This window comes from Dermacentor albipictus, chromosome 3 (assembly GCF_038994185.2).
Source record: "Dermacentor albipictus isolate Rhodes 1998 colony chromosome 3, USDA_Dalb.pri_finalv2, whole genome shotgun sequence".
Classification (NCBI taxonomy): Eukaryota; Metazoa; Arthropoda; class Arachnida; order Ixodida; family Ixodidae; genus Dermacentor; species Dermacentor albipictus.
The window spans coordinates 122462921-122478667 of record NC_091823.1 but is presented as its reverse complement, the minus strand read 5'-3'; the positions used below and the strand labels follow the sequence as shown (position 1 = coordinate 122478667).

The window sequence follows — 15747 nt, the reverse complement described above, 5'->3', positions numbered from 1 at the left end:
GAAGATATCGAGCGTGCTTTTTTCGAGCACTACAGTGGTTTATTCACCGACTGCGCAGTCGACATTGATCGTTTTAAAAAGGACTTTTTGTTTGATGCCAAGGCTAGACGAAAGTACGAAAGAAATAATGGAGGAACGTATTTCGGAAGAGGAAGTGAAAAGTGCTTTTGAAGGTATGCATCCGGGGAAGTCCCCTGGCCCTGATGGTCTAACCTCAGCCTTTTATAAATATTTCAAAGGTGCGATCTCACCAGCCTTAGCGGATGTATACAACGAAGCATTCTAGCTCAAAGTATTACCCCCGTATTATTAGTCCGTATTATTAGTAAGTATTAGTCCTTCTCATCTTCCCACACTATTCTTATACCCAAATCAGAAGATCCCGTTGCATTGCGAAGAGTAACTTCTTACCGCCCAATTTGTCTCACTAACGGAGACTATAAGATAATGATGAAAATCTTAGCAAAGAGGTTGCAGACTGTCATAGCGAAGCTTGTAGGGCCGCATCAAACGTGTGGCATCAAAGGCCGAACTATCTTCTCAAATATCCACGTAGCACGTAGTATCCTCGAATGTTGCGATGCCATGGTTGCACGAGTGGCAATGCTCCAAACTGATCTCGAGAAAGCGTTCGACCGGGTGCCTCATGACATTCTTTTGTGCATTCTAAATTATGTGAATTTGGGTAGAATAATTAGAGAGGGGGTTGCCATGGCGTACCGGAACTGCTAGACGCGGCTTAATGTCAACAAGGTGGTGGGAGCGCGAATCGAAGTTAAGCGTTCGGTGCGTCAGGGCTGCCCTCTCTCGCCGCTGTTGTTTTGCTCGTATATTGAGTCTTTTTGTTTGAGTGTCATGGAGAATGACTGTGTCCGCGGGTTTAAACTGCACGAGGTTGAAGTCCGCCTGTTGGCTTATGCAGACGATATTGCTGTGTTTTGCACTGATTCGGACAGTATAACGCAGGCTGTCAAATGTGTGAAAAGTTTTTGTGCTGTAAGCGGCAGCGCGGTAAACTGGGGTAAACGCCTGGGATTCTGGCACGGGGATTGACGGGGAGCCCAAGACACTTTTTCCAACGTGAGTTTCGTTACGACTCCGGTGAAATACTTGGGTGTTCCCCTTCAGTGCTACAAAGACAGTGAGTCGTACTGGATGACTGAAGTGGATAAACTGCGGGACAGAGTAAACAAATGAAATGGCTGGAATTGGTCTATGTTTTCCAGAGCCACAGTTTGCAACATATTTTTAGTGAGCAAACTTTGGTACATCCTCCAAGTCTTGCATTGCTCAAGGGTAAACATCCAAAAAATTCACCGGGTGTTCGCAGTGTTCGTGTGGGCATCGCCTTGGGAGAGATCAAGTCGCACCAATTTTTTTCTTCGAGTTCGAAACGGAGGACTTGGATTGTCACATTTGTTTTTGAGACAGGGAGTCAATCGCTTTTTTTTTTCTTCGGGGACGCAAAAAAAAACCGTTTTTATACACTGTCTGCCAACTTCGCCTGGGCAAACACTTGCCCGATATGGTTGTCTCAGCGGGCAGTTTGCCAGGGGGTGTTTAGGTTTTCTACGTGAAGTTGTGGTTTCATGCAGGTTTTTGTCAGCGCGTTTTTCACTTCAATATTTGAGTGACGTCAACCGGAAAAAAAACTGTACAAAGACCTGTGTGATGTTGTTCTTCCCGTGGCTTTATATCGGTCTCTTTACAGAGCTAGCCATGGGCACAATGTTCTGAAGCGCGTTAAGGCGATGCTAGTACCGTCAGGCGCTAAGACGTTCTTTTTTAATTTGCACTCCGGAACGCTGACTGTCAAACCATGGCTGGCTGAAAGAGGTTTCTTTGTTCCTTGGGGCACTCATTGTACAATTTGCAGGCAGGAGGAGACAATTGAACATGTTTTTCTGCATTGTTGGGATGCTGTTTTCCTCTGGAATGTGCTCCAGTGCACAATCAAAAACGATTTCCCCCTAGATGCGTATGGGATTCGCTACTTGCCAATAGAAAGTGATGATGGTACCCCATTCGATATGATCATGCTTATGGCCCTGCATAGAATTTGGAAATGTAGAATGGCGGTAAGGCACACCGATCTCGATGCAAGAGCGACTCGCCAGTATTTTAAAGAAAGCATACGGAACTTTGTAGAGGAACAAAAGTTGCTGGAGTGCATCCCAGAGTGGTTGCCACGTGTATAATTATTATTGGCGATAAGGGAATTTTAGCACAAGCGCAGCCGCACAAGTTCTGCGGTCGTTTTTAACATATTGTGAGTGTGCCTTTTGATTATTTGTGAATGTGTATTTTTTATCCGGGCCAATGACCGGCAATAAAGGAAATAAAAGTCAGGATGGCCGAGTGGTCTAAGGCGCCAGACTCAAAGGAAACCTTACCCAGCGATGCGGGTTGTACGAGGCTTCTGGTCCACGTATATGGGCGTGGGTTCGAATCCCATTTCTGACACAATATTTTCTCACGGGACGTATACAGTGTCAGAATGGCCGAGTGATACCACTTCCGGCCACCGTTGTGTTCGGACGTGGGTAACATGGGCTCCCAAGGAGCGGATTCAGCGGCCCTTTCAAGCCATGGAAACAGGTCTTTTGCTTCGGTCGACCAGGACTACCAAGTTGTATTGCCTCAACTGCCAACAGGTCAGGTTGTTACGGATACCAGTTTCCTTCATGCGGATTTACGTGCGGGCCCACACCGAGTGGAAGATTTTCGCGATGCCTTGGAAAATCTTGGAGCGCTTCCCGACGTTATCGCTTTGAGGGCGTACAGGATGAATCACGTTTGGGCCGTGACATTCAAGAGCGCTGAAGCAACGAAGAAAATGTTGTCAAAAGGGTAATTCCGAGTGAAGAGACGCCGGTGCCTGGTAGTTACCAAGGCTTACGAATGAAGCTGCACTGGCTTCTTTACGGGGTCAGCGATGATGAAGTGCGTGCGGCCTTGGCTCCATATGGAAAGGTTACGGAAAGAGCATCGTGGAAAGAGCATCGACAACCCGCCTAGTGGCCATGAAACTGTGAGCCGGAGTCACTATCGACGACCTACCCCACCAGTTGCGTGTAGGAAGCGAACTCGCCCTAGTTGTTGTGCCGAACCGAGCACCATTATGCCTCCGTTGCAACACCACTGGCCACATTCGACGTGACTGCCGTGTGCGTTGCTGTTCCCAGTGTAGGCGCTTCGGCCACACGGACCTAGACTACGTGACCACATATGCGAGCATCACCGGAAAAGCAACGAAGGACGCCGATGCAGAGCTCATAATGGATGAAGCAGACGCCGAAGAAGCCGCTGGTGAGCGAAAGCAGGCCGACACAAAGAGCTCAAATCAAAAAGTTGCCCCTACCGACGCGTGGAAAGGTGTTTTTCGCTGATAACACCACACCCCAGACAAACGGAGTCCCTGTGACGGGGGAAACACAAGAGGCGGACAAAGTCAAACCCGTAGAAGCAGCGTTGGGTGAGGAAGCAGAAGCCGACGCACAGCCCATGGAACTTGAGCCTGGTGCTTCTACCAAGAGACCGCACGACGATGCAGGCAACGAAATGGGCAAGCCCAGTGCAAGTAGCGGAGAAGAACCGCCCACCAAGACAGTCTTGAAGACCGGCCTTCAATTGGGCAGACGACCAAGCTTCAAACCGAAGCCCAGCCTCCCTCCTGGCCGGAAAACTGAGGGAAATAAGCCCTCGTAACAACGAGAATCAACGCATAGAGCAGCGATTCCACCACTTACGAACACCGAGCACCTACCATGGCGTCAAGTCACCTAGCTACAGAGCCACAGCGGCATCGAGCCGAGAACTGTTGGCTGGACGCGACGTTGCCCGTAGCCGGACAGAATCGACCGTGTGGCAACATAAAAGATCGAGATAAACTCCATGCGGTCCACCTGTTTCAGATTAACCATGACACTTAACCTTAAGAAGCCCCTTCGTCAAGGCACTTTAAACGTTCGCGGTTTGGCGAGCAGGAGACGCCAGTACCAATTAAGCCGGCTTTTTCAAGAAAATGATTTGGATATTGTCGCCGCGCAAGAGACAAAGGTGGAAGGCCAGGAACAGACGGACCGCATGGTGCAACCATTTAGAACAATGTATAACGTCTGCGTGTGTCATGCGGTTGGAACTTCTGGAGGCTGCGCACTCTTTATTCGTAACAGTGCTCGTATTGTAGAGGAACAAGTTATTATATGTGGAACTGGCCGAGTTTTCATACTTGATTGTTCTTTTTCTGGCTTTAAGTGGCATTTTGTGCGTGTATGCTCTAAATGATGAATGTGCACGTACAATTTTTTTTTCAACAGCTAGAAGAATACCTGAAGTGCGAGCGATACCTAATATTGATGGGGGATTTCAACTGTGTGTGCAGAGCACAAGACCGAGTTAAACAAATGAAACGAAGAGATACGAGCGCACAGTTTTTAAACGTACTTGTGAATGATTATGAATTGGAAGATGTCGGTATTCCGTTATCGACAGGCAAAGTTTCCGTATATACGCACTATCATGGTGAAAGTCATGCGCGATTTGACCGAGCTTATATTGCAATGCAGCTCGTGCAATTGTGTCAAAGTTTCGAGATCAAACATGTATCCTTTTCTGATCATAGCCTAGTGACGTTTGAGTTAGGGCAAGAACGAAAAGAAACGAAATTAAATTGGGATCTCTGGAAGTTTAATACCAAATTGCCCGATGATGAAAGCTTTATCAGAGACATAAGTGAAATGAATAATTCCTCTATGACAGCGCAACCTAATCACTTTATTGAAACATGGGAAACTCTCAAAACTGATGTTAAGATAAAAGCGATAGGAAAAGGAACTGCGCTACGCCGCAAGAAAAAAACAAGAAAAAGAATTAACCAGCGAACTAGAATTTCTCATGTCTACAGAATGTCAGAACGCTGGATCTTGCATGAAGCAGATAAAGGAAACAAAAAGTAAGCTCGAACTAATCGACCAAGAACGATACAAGGGAGCGATGGTACGAGCGCGAGCGGAACTATTGTGGAATGGTGAAACGCCTACTAAACGGGCGCTAAGTGACGAAAAGAGATACGCAACAAAAAATGAAATACAAGCAATAATATATCAAAACGGGGAAACGTCCGGACGCACAATGATAGAGCGAGCATTCGTAGATTATTATCGTAAACTGCTTGGGAACAAGAAAAAAATAATAGAAGGGTTTGAGCGAGATTTTCTTCATCTTATGCCACGCCTAGATGATGAAATTAAAGCAACCCTGGAATTTCCAATCACATTGCGAGAAATTGAAGACGCCATAGATGGACTTGGTGCAGGAAAGGCTCCCGGGCCTGATGGTTTAGGTGCGCCCTTTTACAAGGCTTTCAAATGTCAGCTCAGCCAATTATTTATAATGTATGCAAGGAAATGTATGCAACACAGCGAATGCCGCCATCATTCCGAACCGCTCATACAGTGCTAATCCCTAAGTGCGAGGATCCAGTTAAACTGTTGTCAGTAAAGTCTTATCGACCAATAAGCCTCACGAACTGTGATTACAAAATATTCACGAAAGTGTTAGCAAAGAGACTTCAAAGTGTTGTAACGCGACTAGTGGGACCGCATCAAACAAGTGGAATCAAGGGCTGAACGATTTCCACCAATACACATGTAGCTCGCTGTGTTCTTGAGTGCTGTGATGCTCTCTCATGTCGGGTTGCAGTGTTGCAACTAGATTTGGAGAAAGCGTTTGACAATGTGTCATATTAAGTACTATTTTCAATATTAGAATACGTTAATGTCGGCGGACTGATATTAGAAGGAGTAAAAATGGCCTACTCAGAGTGCAGCACACGCATCATTATAAACAAGAAGTTAAGTGAACCAATCCAGCTTCTCTCCAGTGCGAGGCAGGGATGTGCAATCTCATCATTACTTTTTGATATTTACCTAGAACCTTTCTGCTTGAGTTTAATTAATAGTCAAGGTGTACTTGTGCCCGTGTTTGCCCGTGCAACTACTTGCATTCTTAGTTGCGAAGTTATGGTATGTTATGCAAGTATTGTTCATGTCGCGTACTAACCTACAAAAAATTAATAGTTTTTGCAGTGTTTATTTGGGGAGGAAGTTTGGAACGAACGAGTCGAACTAATCTGTTTTTGTCCATCAGAAAAGGTGGTCTTGGTCTGTCGCACCTGTTTATCAGACCAATTGTGTCGCGTTTTATATTTTTAAGAGATCAGTGTGACCCATTTCTGCGTACAGTTATGCAAGTTTGTTTACACAATGCACTACCTGAATTCGTCGTCTCTACAAATAAGACTGCGATGCACCGTATAAAAGGTTATTGGCGCGAGGTTGTTGTAGCCTTTCGCATGCTTAAAGTAAGGTTTTCCATAGAATACTTGATGATGATGATATGTGGGGTTTTATGGCGCAAGGGCCACTCATGGCCAAAGAGCGCCAAGCAATGTTTTAATGGAGTCAGTGATGCAAGTAATGATCAATGGCGTCGTGGTTGGCTATAATAATGGAACCTGGCTGTATAGGGGCCTTAAAACAATAGTAAAATTAATATATATCTATTAAAATTGTCACAGTGACTTTTTAGATGTACTATGAATTTAAAAGATATGTTCTCATGGAGGGATGGAATAAAATATGTAAATGCCAATAGCACTATTGCCTCAAGAGGCCCTTAGGTGCAAGGGCCTGTAGGCACGTGCTCTACAAAATGCTACTATCGCAGCGGCAGCGTGTGGTACGATGCTGTGCTACGAATCTCTTCGGCCTATAACTTGCAATGAATTAACATCTTCCAGAAAGTTAAAAACTGACTTTCTGTGAAAAAATGGGTCAGCACCAAGCAACATTGCAGGATGAAAAGGAATGTTTTGTCGGTAGGCTAGAGGGAAGTGTTTTTTCCTTTCAGTTTCCATTTCTCTACACTCCAGCAAGACATGGAGGACGGTTAGTGTCTTGCCACATCTACAGCATATGGGAGGTTCGCTACCGGTCAAGAGATACGAGTGCGTGCCAAACGCATGACCTATCCGAAGGCGGCAGAAAATGACCTCGATTCGCCGTATTTTTGTTATCGGTGGGAAGTTTCGTAATTGTGGCTCGATCAGATGGAGTTTATTCGAGGTTTCTGTGTCCCACTTGTGTTGCCAATGCCTTCGAATTTTTTTTGCGCAGAAATGGCTTTAAGTCTGAGGCAGGGATACCTACGGAACAGCTGCCAGCTTTCGTTGCAATGGATGTGGCAATTTCATCTGCAAGCATGTTTCCCTTAATGTCTCTGTGCCCAGGTACCCAACATATTATGACGTGCTGATTAGATGTATATGCTGTGCACAGGGGCGAATATAACTCATTGAGTACAGGATTGTTGCGTTTCTGGAGTGACATTAAAGATTTTACGACACTAAGGGAGTCTGTGAATATAATAGCCTTTCGCAATTTCATTCTCTTGATATGTTTAACTGCTGTCAGTACAGCATATGCCTCAGCAGTGAATATGCTTGTTTCTGGGTGCAGGACGTTGGAGTCTGAAAATGATGGACTGATGGCTGCATACGAAACGCCGGCATGCGACTTTGAGGCATCTGTGTAAAATTCCTGGCAAGAGTACTTCGACTGAAGTTCAAGAAAGTGCATTTCAATGTGTACCTCGGGAGCGTTCTTCGTTATTTCAACGAACGAAGTATCACACTCAATGAGCTGCCATTGCCACGGCGGACATAGCATGACAGGAGCCATAAGAGGATTTTCAAAAAGTGGAACATCCATTTCTTGACTGAGTTTCCGTACACGCAGTGAGAATGGTTCTCTAACTGCCGGTCGATTATTAAATAAAGTTGCAGATGTCATGTTGTTTACACTTGGGTAAGAGGGATGCTCACGGTTTGCATTTACCTTCAGAAAATACATAAAACTTGAGTACGACCTCTGAAGATGAAGCGACCACTCATTAGCTTCAACGTAAAGACTCTCCACGGGACTTGTCCTGAAGGCACCGGTCGCAAGGCGGATACCTTGGTGATGGACAGGATCCAGCATCTTCAATGCACTAGGGCTAGCCGAATGATAAACTATTGCCCCATAATCTAAGCGTGTTCGAATGAGGCTCTTGTAAAGGTTCAGGATGCATTTCTTATCGCTACCCCACGTAGTGTGTGACAAAATTTTAAGAATGTTCATGGTTTTTAGGCATTTGTTTCTGAGGTACTTCAGGTGTGAAATAAAGGGTAATTTCGTGTCTAAAATAACGCTTAAAAATTTGTGTTCTGTGCTCACAGGTATGTGCTGTCCCTGAAGTTCGACTTCAGGATTTGCTATGAGACCTGTTTTTTGAGTGAAAAGAAGACAGGTACTCTTGCTGACATAGAGCGTAAAGCCATTTTCGTCAGCCCACTTAGACACCTTGTTTAAACAAAGCTGTACTTGTGGCTCGCAGATAGCGAGATTACATGACTTAAATCCAATCTGAACGTCATCAACATATACTGAATAAAATATACTACGCGGTATTGATGAGCGCAAAGAATTCATTTTTATGATAAAAAGTGTGCAGCTAAGCACGCCACCCTGCGGTACCCCAGTTTCCTGTAGAAATGGTCTCGAGAGGACATTACCAATTCTGACACGGAATGTGCGATTTGACCAATAGCTTTCGATTACATTAAGCATTTTTCCGCGGATTCCCAACTATGATAAGTCATGTAGAATTCCATACCGCCACGTGGTGTCGTAAGCCTTTTCCATGTCTAAGAATACAGAAAGAACTGTTTGTGTATGAAAGCGTCCCGAATATATGCTTCAATGCGAACGAGGTAGTCTCTCGTCGATCGGCCTTCCCTAAAACCACACTGATATGGGTCAAGGAGCTTGTTTGATTCAAGGAAGTGCAAGAGCCTGCGATTTATCATTTTCTCAAAGAGCTTACAAAGACAACTTGTGAGTGCTATGGGCCGGTAGCTTGCCACAGAGGACGGATCTTTACCTTGTTTCAAAACGGACTACTATCGCCTCTTTCCATGCCAATGGAATGTCTCCTGTTTCCCAGATTGTGTTGAAAATAGACAACAGAGCCATCTGCGTGTCAGGGTGAAGATGTTGATGTTGAGTTTAATGGCGCATAAGCAACTAAGGCCATCATGCGCCAACAGCAAGGTATAATGTAGGGAAAAGCTGGGTAGCCTCAAAAGGTCCTTTTCTGATAGAGGACCCCGAGGATTCCAACAAATTAAATAAACACCTCAGCGTTCTTCTCAGACATGAGAAGGTGGACGAGGTGTGTCACTGGATGTGAAAGAGAACAAGGTCAGGCTTTACAATTTTTCAAGAAAACCGGTTTCTTTTAAAAAGCTAAATACATGAATTGTGTCAACCAGTGCATCTTCGCTTAAAATCAATGAAGGATGAAAAGGAATGCGTTCGCTGTAAAATGGCGTAAAATATTTTTTTCTCAATGTCTCAAGTTGCCTGCAGGAGAGCAAAATGTCGGTTACTGTAAGTTCGTCTCCACATTTGTCACAAACAGGCTTGTCTTTTTTGGTCAGCAAGTAATTATGGGTGAGGTGCGTGTGTCCAATGCGGAGTCGACATAAGACAACTTCAATAAAACGTTCTTGGTGAGAACATGACTTCCACTCTTCGATGACGGGTTTTACAAGGCGTAGCTTATTGTTCGTTTGATTGTTCCATGCGGACTGCCATTTTTCTTTCAGTTTATGGCACACTAATTTCATGCAATCTCTGTAAGGAATTCTTATGTTTTTGATTTGCTTATTGCGAGCTTTCGCTGCACTCTCGTCTGCTTTCTCATTTCCACAGATTCCTACGTGGCTCGGCACCCAACAAAATTTGATGTTTTGTCCCCGCCTCGCGGCTTCTGTTATGTTGTGTAGGATGTCACCGATTATTGGCAGAACTGCATTCCTAGGCTGAAGTGCTGTAAGTATGCTTAGTGAGTCTGTATAAATGATGCTGTTTTCAATGTTTTCATGTAATCTTTCCACAGCCATGGAAATTGCATGACTCTCTGCAGTGAGAATTGATGCACATTGCGGCAGCCGTACTATTTCTTCCCAGCTATTCTGTATCACAGCACATCCCACGTAGTGTGCAGCTTTGGAACCATCGGTGTAAAATGCTGTATATTCCACATATTTTTCTTTTAGTGCTAAATATTCTTGTAATATATGTTCCTGCGGGGTTAGTTTTTTCTGAAAACGTGTTAACAAGAAGTCACAAACAGAAGGCAAGCAATACCATGGTGGTAGTGGATCGGGTTTCTGGGCAATACCAGGCAGTGTGTCCGTTACATGCAACTCTTGTAATTTCTCTTCAAAACGGAGAAGGAGTGGTCTGATAGCCTGGGGTTTGTTTGTGAATAATATTCTAGATGGGCATTTGTTAACTATTGGGTAACATATATGTTTGGGCAAGGAACGGATTTTTAGAACATACGAGCATGTCAGCATGCTTCTTCTGTCGGCAAGTGGGGGTTCGTTAGTTTCTACATACAAACTGGTTATGGGCGATGTCCTGTAGGCACCAGTTGACAAGCGTAAGCCTAAATTGTGTACTGGGTCCAATCGTTTCAAATATGATGATCTGGCAGAGCCATACACTATGCACCCATAGTCTAAGGAGGAGCGTATGACGGAGCGGTATATTTGTAGAAGGCATGCCCTATCAGAGCCCCAGCGTTTCCGTGAAAGGACTTTAAGTATGTTGAGTGCTCTAGAAGCCTTGTTTTTCACCGTGTTTATGTGAGGTAGGAATGTTAGCTTTTTGTCAAATGTAATGCCAAGAAATTTGTGCTCGTTTTTTACTAGGAGTTCGGTTTCATTAAGGTGTAGGGTGGGATCAGCCTGTAAACCTCGTTTCAGCGAGAACATAACGGCCACTGTTTTCTGTGGAGAAAACTGGAACCCATTTTTATCTGCCCATGTTGCTAGTTTGTTTATTAACTGTACTTGCCTCTCGCATGTTGATATGCTTGCTGATGAGCAAGCTATCTGGAGATCATCAACGTAAACTGAATACATAATGGATTTCGGAATTATTTGTGCTAGGGAATTCATTTTTACAATAAAGAGTGTAGTGCTTAAGATACACCCTTGTGGTACCCCATTTTCCTGACTGAACTTCCTTGAGAGAGTTGAACCGAGGCGCACATGGAAGGAACGGTTGGACAAAAAGTCACGCAGGCAGTTTAACATCCTGCCACGAATGCCCAGATCCACTAGGTCGCGGAGAATGCCATACCTCCAGGTAGTATCATAAGCCTTGTCTAGATCAAAAAAGACGGCAAGGCAGTGTTGTCTATGGATGAATGCCTCTCGAATTGTGTTTTCAAGTCGAATGAGGTGATCAGTTGTGGAGCACGTTTTTTTAAAACCACACTGATGGATGTCGAGTAGTTCACGGGAGTCTAGAATAAACGTCAATCTAATGTTCAGAATGCTCTCGAAAGATTTCGCCAGACAGCTGGTAAGGGCTATTGGCCTATAACTACTGGGAGATGTCGGTGGCTTTCCGGTTTTCAAAAAGGGTACAATAATAGCTTTTTTCCAGGCCTCCGGTATTTTCCCTTGTAACAGTATCTTATTAAAAAAATTCAGAAGTGCATTTATAGCGGATTCGGAAAGATGTGCTAGCATTTCATAATGAATTTCATCCGGCCCTGGTGCAGTTTGTTTCCCGGCAGACAGTACTCTAGTGATTTCTTGATGAGTGATTAAACCATTATACGACTCATTTGTGCTGCCACTAATCGGAAGCCTTTGCTTTTCAGCCACGTTCTTATATTTTAAAAATGACTCAGTGTAGTGTGAAGAACTAGAGACTGCAGCGAAATGTTCTCCTAATATGTTGGCCTGTTCCTCTATACTTGTTTGGATGCCAGGGGTTGTCAGGATAGGAATTGTAAATGGGGAGTAGCTACCATGGAGCTTACGTACCTGCTCCCACATTTGTTTTGATGTGACTGTGCTATTTATTGATGAAACGTATGTTTGCCATGACGACTTTTCGGCATTACGGCGGACGTATCGTGCCTTAGCTCGTGCCTTTTTAAAGATTAGGAGGTTGTCCTGAGTGGGATATCGGCGAAGGACACCCCAGGCTTTATTTTGTTTTCGCTTTGCTTCTTTGCATTCCCGAGTCCACCACACCTTGTGATTTTGTCTCACCACTCCTGAAGTCTGGGGGATAGCTAAAGGGGCAGCGGCTAAAATACAGGTTGTGAGTTGTTCATTTAGATCATCGACACTAAGGTCTTCAGAAAAGACTTCATCTAGATTGGCTTTTTCTCTAAACAGTGTCCAGTCAGCTGCTTGGAGCTTCCATCGTCGTGGTTTGTTTGGAATGATTGCAGGTGAGGATGGAAGAGTGATTATGACTGGTAGATGATCGCTTCCATATAGGTTATCTATGATGTCCCATTTAAAATCGTTAAAAATACAGGGTGAACTAAAAGATAAATCAATACAGCTCATCTTTCCTGAGCTTGGGGAGCAGTATGTTGATTTGCCAGAATTCAACAAACAAACATTATTGCTTAAAATAAAATCTTCTATAATTTGTCCTCTTACGTCTGTTTTCTCGCTTCCCCAAAAACTGGAATGCGCATTAAAATCCCCAACTACCAGATAGGGTTCTGGTAATTGTTGGAACAGGTCCTCTAAGTCATGAAGGGTTATTTTTAGGTGTGGTTCTAAATACACAGAGCACACCGTAATCGTTTTGTATGAGAGCAAAGTGGCTGCCACAGCTTCAAATTTAGTTTTTATTTTGACTTCACGAGCTGCAATGCCACTTTGTACAATGATGGCTACCCCTCCTGAGAGCCTGTTTGCTTGCTCTCGGTCACGGCGAAAGACTTTGTATTTTTTTAGTACACTTGTTTGCTTAGGACCTAAGTTCGTTTCCTCTAGGCACATTGCTACAGGAGAGAAAGAATTGATTATCTCTTTTATATCACTAAAATTATTTAGGAGTCCTCTGCAATTCCAGTGTATTAGGAACGCCATATTGATTTATGTGTGTGGGGTCGGGATACGTTTAATTGGTTTTCGCCCCGTGATTCGGGGGTTTTCCTTATACGCAGTATCCAAGGAGTTCCGCCGTCCCTGTGACGTTGACGGCACGGAACCACCTTGGTTCGTCTCCATTACCTCATCAGAGGCGCTGGAGGGTCGTGCAGACTGCACGTCGGCACTTTTATCAGACCTCTCCTCGTGGGCAGAGGCCTTGAGGCTTGCCAACTCGACGGACGGCATAGCCTGCTTTGCGGCTGGTGGAGCAGCGTGAGCTGCTACTACCGGGGGCGAGGATGGCTCCGTCCCAGCCTCACTATGTGTGGTCTGGGCAGGTGCCGGAGGCCGGTGTGGTGGATCGCCCTGTCGCACCACATCGGCGAAGTTCATTTTCGGCTTCAGTGAAAACTTGCTTTTAACTAGGATGCGGTTTCTAGCCTCTTTGAATGAAATGTTCTCAATTGTTTTCAATGTAATGATTTCTTTCTCTCTCTTCCATGAGGGACAAGATCTGGAGTATGCAGCATGCTCTCCTTCACAGTTCGCGCAGCGAGGTGCTGCTTCGCATATTTCAGAAGCATGGTCTTTGGATGCGCATTTCGCGCAGGTTTTGCGACCACGGCAACTCTGGGAGCCATGGCCAAATCTCTGACAGTTGAAGCAACGTCGAGGGTTCGGTATGTATGGGCGAACTGCAACTTTCGTATACCCAACTTCAATTGTCTCTGGAAGTGTGCAGCAAGTGAAAGTCAAAATTAGATGCTTGGTAGGTAACTCTTTGTTGTCTTTTCTTATTTTAATTCTCTGAACGTTGCTGACATTTTGTTCGGAAAGCCCATTTAGCATTTCTTCTTCGGACAGATCCAAAAAGTCAATTTCAGAAATCACCCCACGCACTGTGTTCAGCGATCTGTGGGTTGAAATTAAGACGGGGATGTCTTCAAACGACACGATGTTAGCAAGTTTGCATACTTGAGCTTTGCTTTGGATTTCTAGCAGTAAGTCACCGCTAGCGAGCTTTGTTACTTTATAGTTGGTGCCTATGGCTTCTTTCAGACATCTTGCTACTGTGAACGGGGATATTTTTCTAGCCGGTTTTTCTAGCTTTTCACTGTGTATCACGTGATACTTAGGGAAGACTTCTTTGGCTGTTTGGAAAAAATCAGCAGTGACATCGGTCCGCCCTCTTTTCTGAGGGCGATCTGGTTTGGAAAGAGGAGGTGCCATGGGAAAATGTATTATTCGGCCGCGGTGCCAGCCACCCACCATGGAGCCCTACAAGGGGACGGGAGAGGAACATGTAGGCAAGTCCTCCCCACGCCAGCTGTACAACGCAACTATAACCAAATATGGCTGAACTCAGGACAGCTCGCCACACAAGGTTAACCCTAGCCACCGAGGAAAAAAGGGAAAACGCAAGAAGAGATGAGGAGACAGGAGAGTTGTGAGAAAGGAGATAGGAAAGTGAAAGATATAGGGGAGGACAGGAAAAGGCGACTGCCGATTTCCCCCGGTCGGGTCAGGCCGGAGGTGCCGTCTACGCGAAGCAGAGGCCAAAGGAGTGTGTTGCCGCCGCTGGGGGGCCGTAAAGGTCCAAGCACCCGGCATTGACTCAACTCCCAGGATCCCCCTTTCCCCGGACACGGCTAAGCCGCGCACGACTACACGCGGGAGGGTCCAACCCTCGTGTGCTCGGGTCCGTGGTGTCGCAACACACCAAACGCCTGCTTGCGCAGACGCCCCTGCGGGGGTCAGGGTGAAGACGTGTCAGACAGAGTCATGTACACAATGATAAAACGTCAGGGTGAAGACGTTTTATCATTGTGTACATGACTCTGTCGGCTCCTGGCGCCGATTTCGTGCAGCCGTTCAAGGAAGCTTTGAACTCAGCAATGCTAAATGGATGATTGTACGGTTCACTTCCGCTAGCTTTACGGTTCAGTGCCTTACTTTCAGCTATCTGTTTATGTTGCTGGAATGACTGCGAGTAGTTCGGAGAGCTAGAAACTCGCTCGAAGTGTCCTCCCAGAGCGTTCGCCTGTTCTTGAAGGCTATGGCCTTCATCATCAACCAAAGGCATGTTGTAGGTTTGTCGAGTAATTAATTTTCTTAGCCTGTTCCAGACTTTTGCGTCTTGTGTGTAGGAATTTATGCTTGTGACGTATTTTTCCCAGCTTTCTCTTTTAGCGATACGACACGTTCGTCTGCCTTTGGATTTCACGTGCTTAAAGTTGATTAGGTTTTCTGCCGTTGGAGATTGGCGTAGTAAACGCCAGGCTTTGTTTTGCTCCTTACGCGCATTCTTGCATTGCTCATTCCACCACGGCACGCGCCTCTTTTTTGCAGTCCCCTTCGTTTTTGGAATGCACTCTATTGCAGCGTCAATTATAAAAGCGGTAAAATAAGCAATAGCATCGTTCACACTAAAATCTTTAAAAGTGTTTCGCTGCATCTGGGTGATTTCCTCAAATTTTTCCCAATCTGCGGATGCAACTTTCCATTGAGGGGGGTGTGGCAGGAATTCATTTTGTTCTAAAGCTTTGAGGCAGATGGGAAAATGATCACTCCCATATGGGTTTTCGACTACCTCCCATTCTAGGCAAGGTACAAGTGTAGCCGAGCAGATAGCTAAATCTATCGCAGAGTACGTGCCATGTGTTGTGCTATAGAATGTCGGCTCCTTTTTATTTAATATGCATGCGCCTGAAGAAACAAGG

General features: G+C 45.1%; 1 non-coding gene across 1 annotated transcript; it reads left to right on the top strand.

The window, feature by feature from the left end:
* Positions 1–2344: 2344 nt before the first annotated feature.
* TRNAL-CAA (transfer RNA leucine (anticodon CAA)) lies at positions 2345–2463 on the top strand. Its single transcript has 2 exons — positions 2345–2382; positions 2418–2463. It is a non-coding gene; the product is annotated as a tRNA-Leu (tRNA).
* The last annotated feature ends 13284 nt before the right edge of the window (positions 2464–15747 follow it).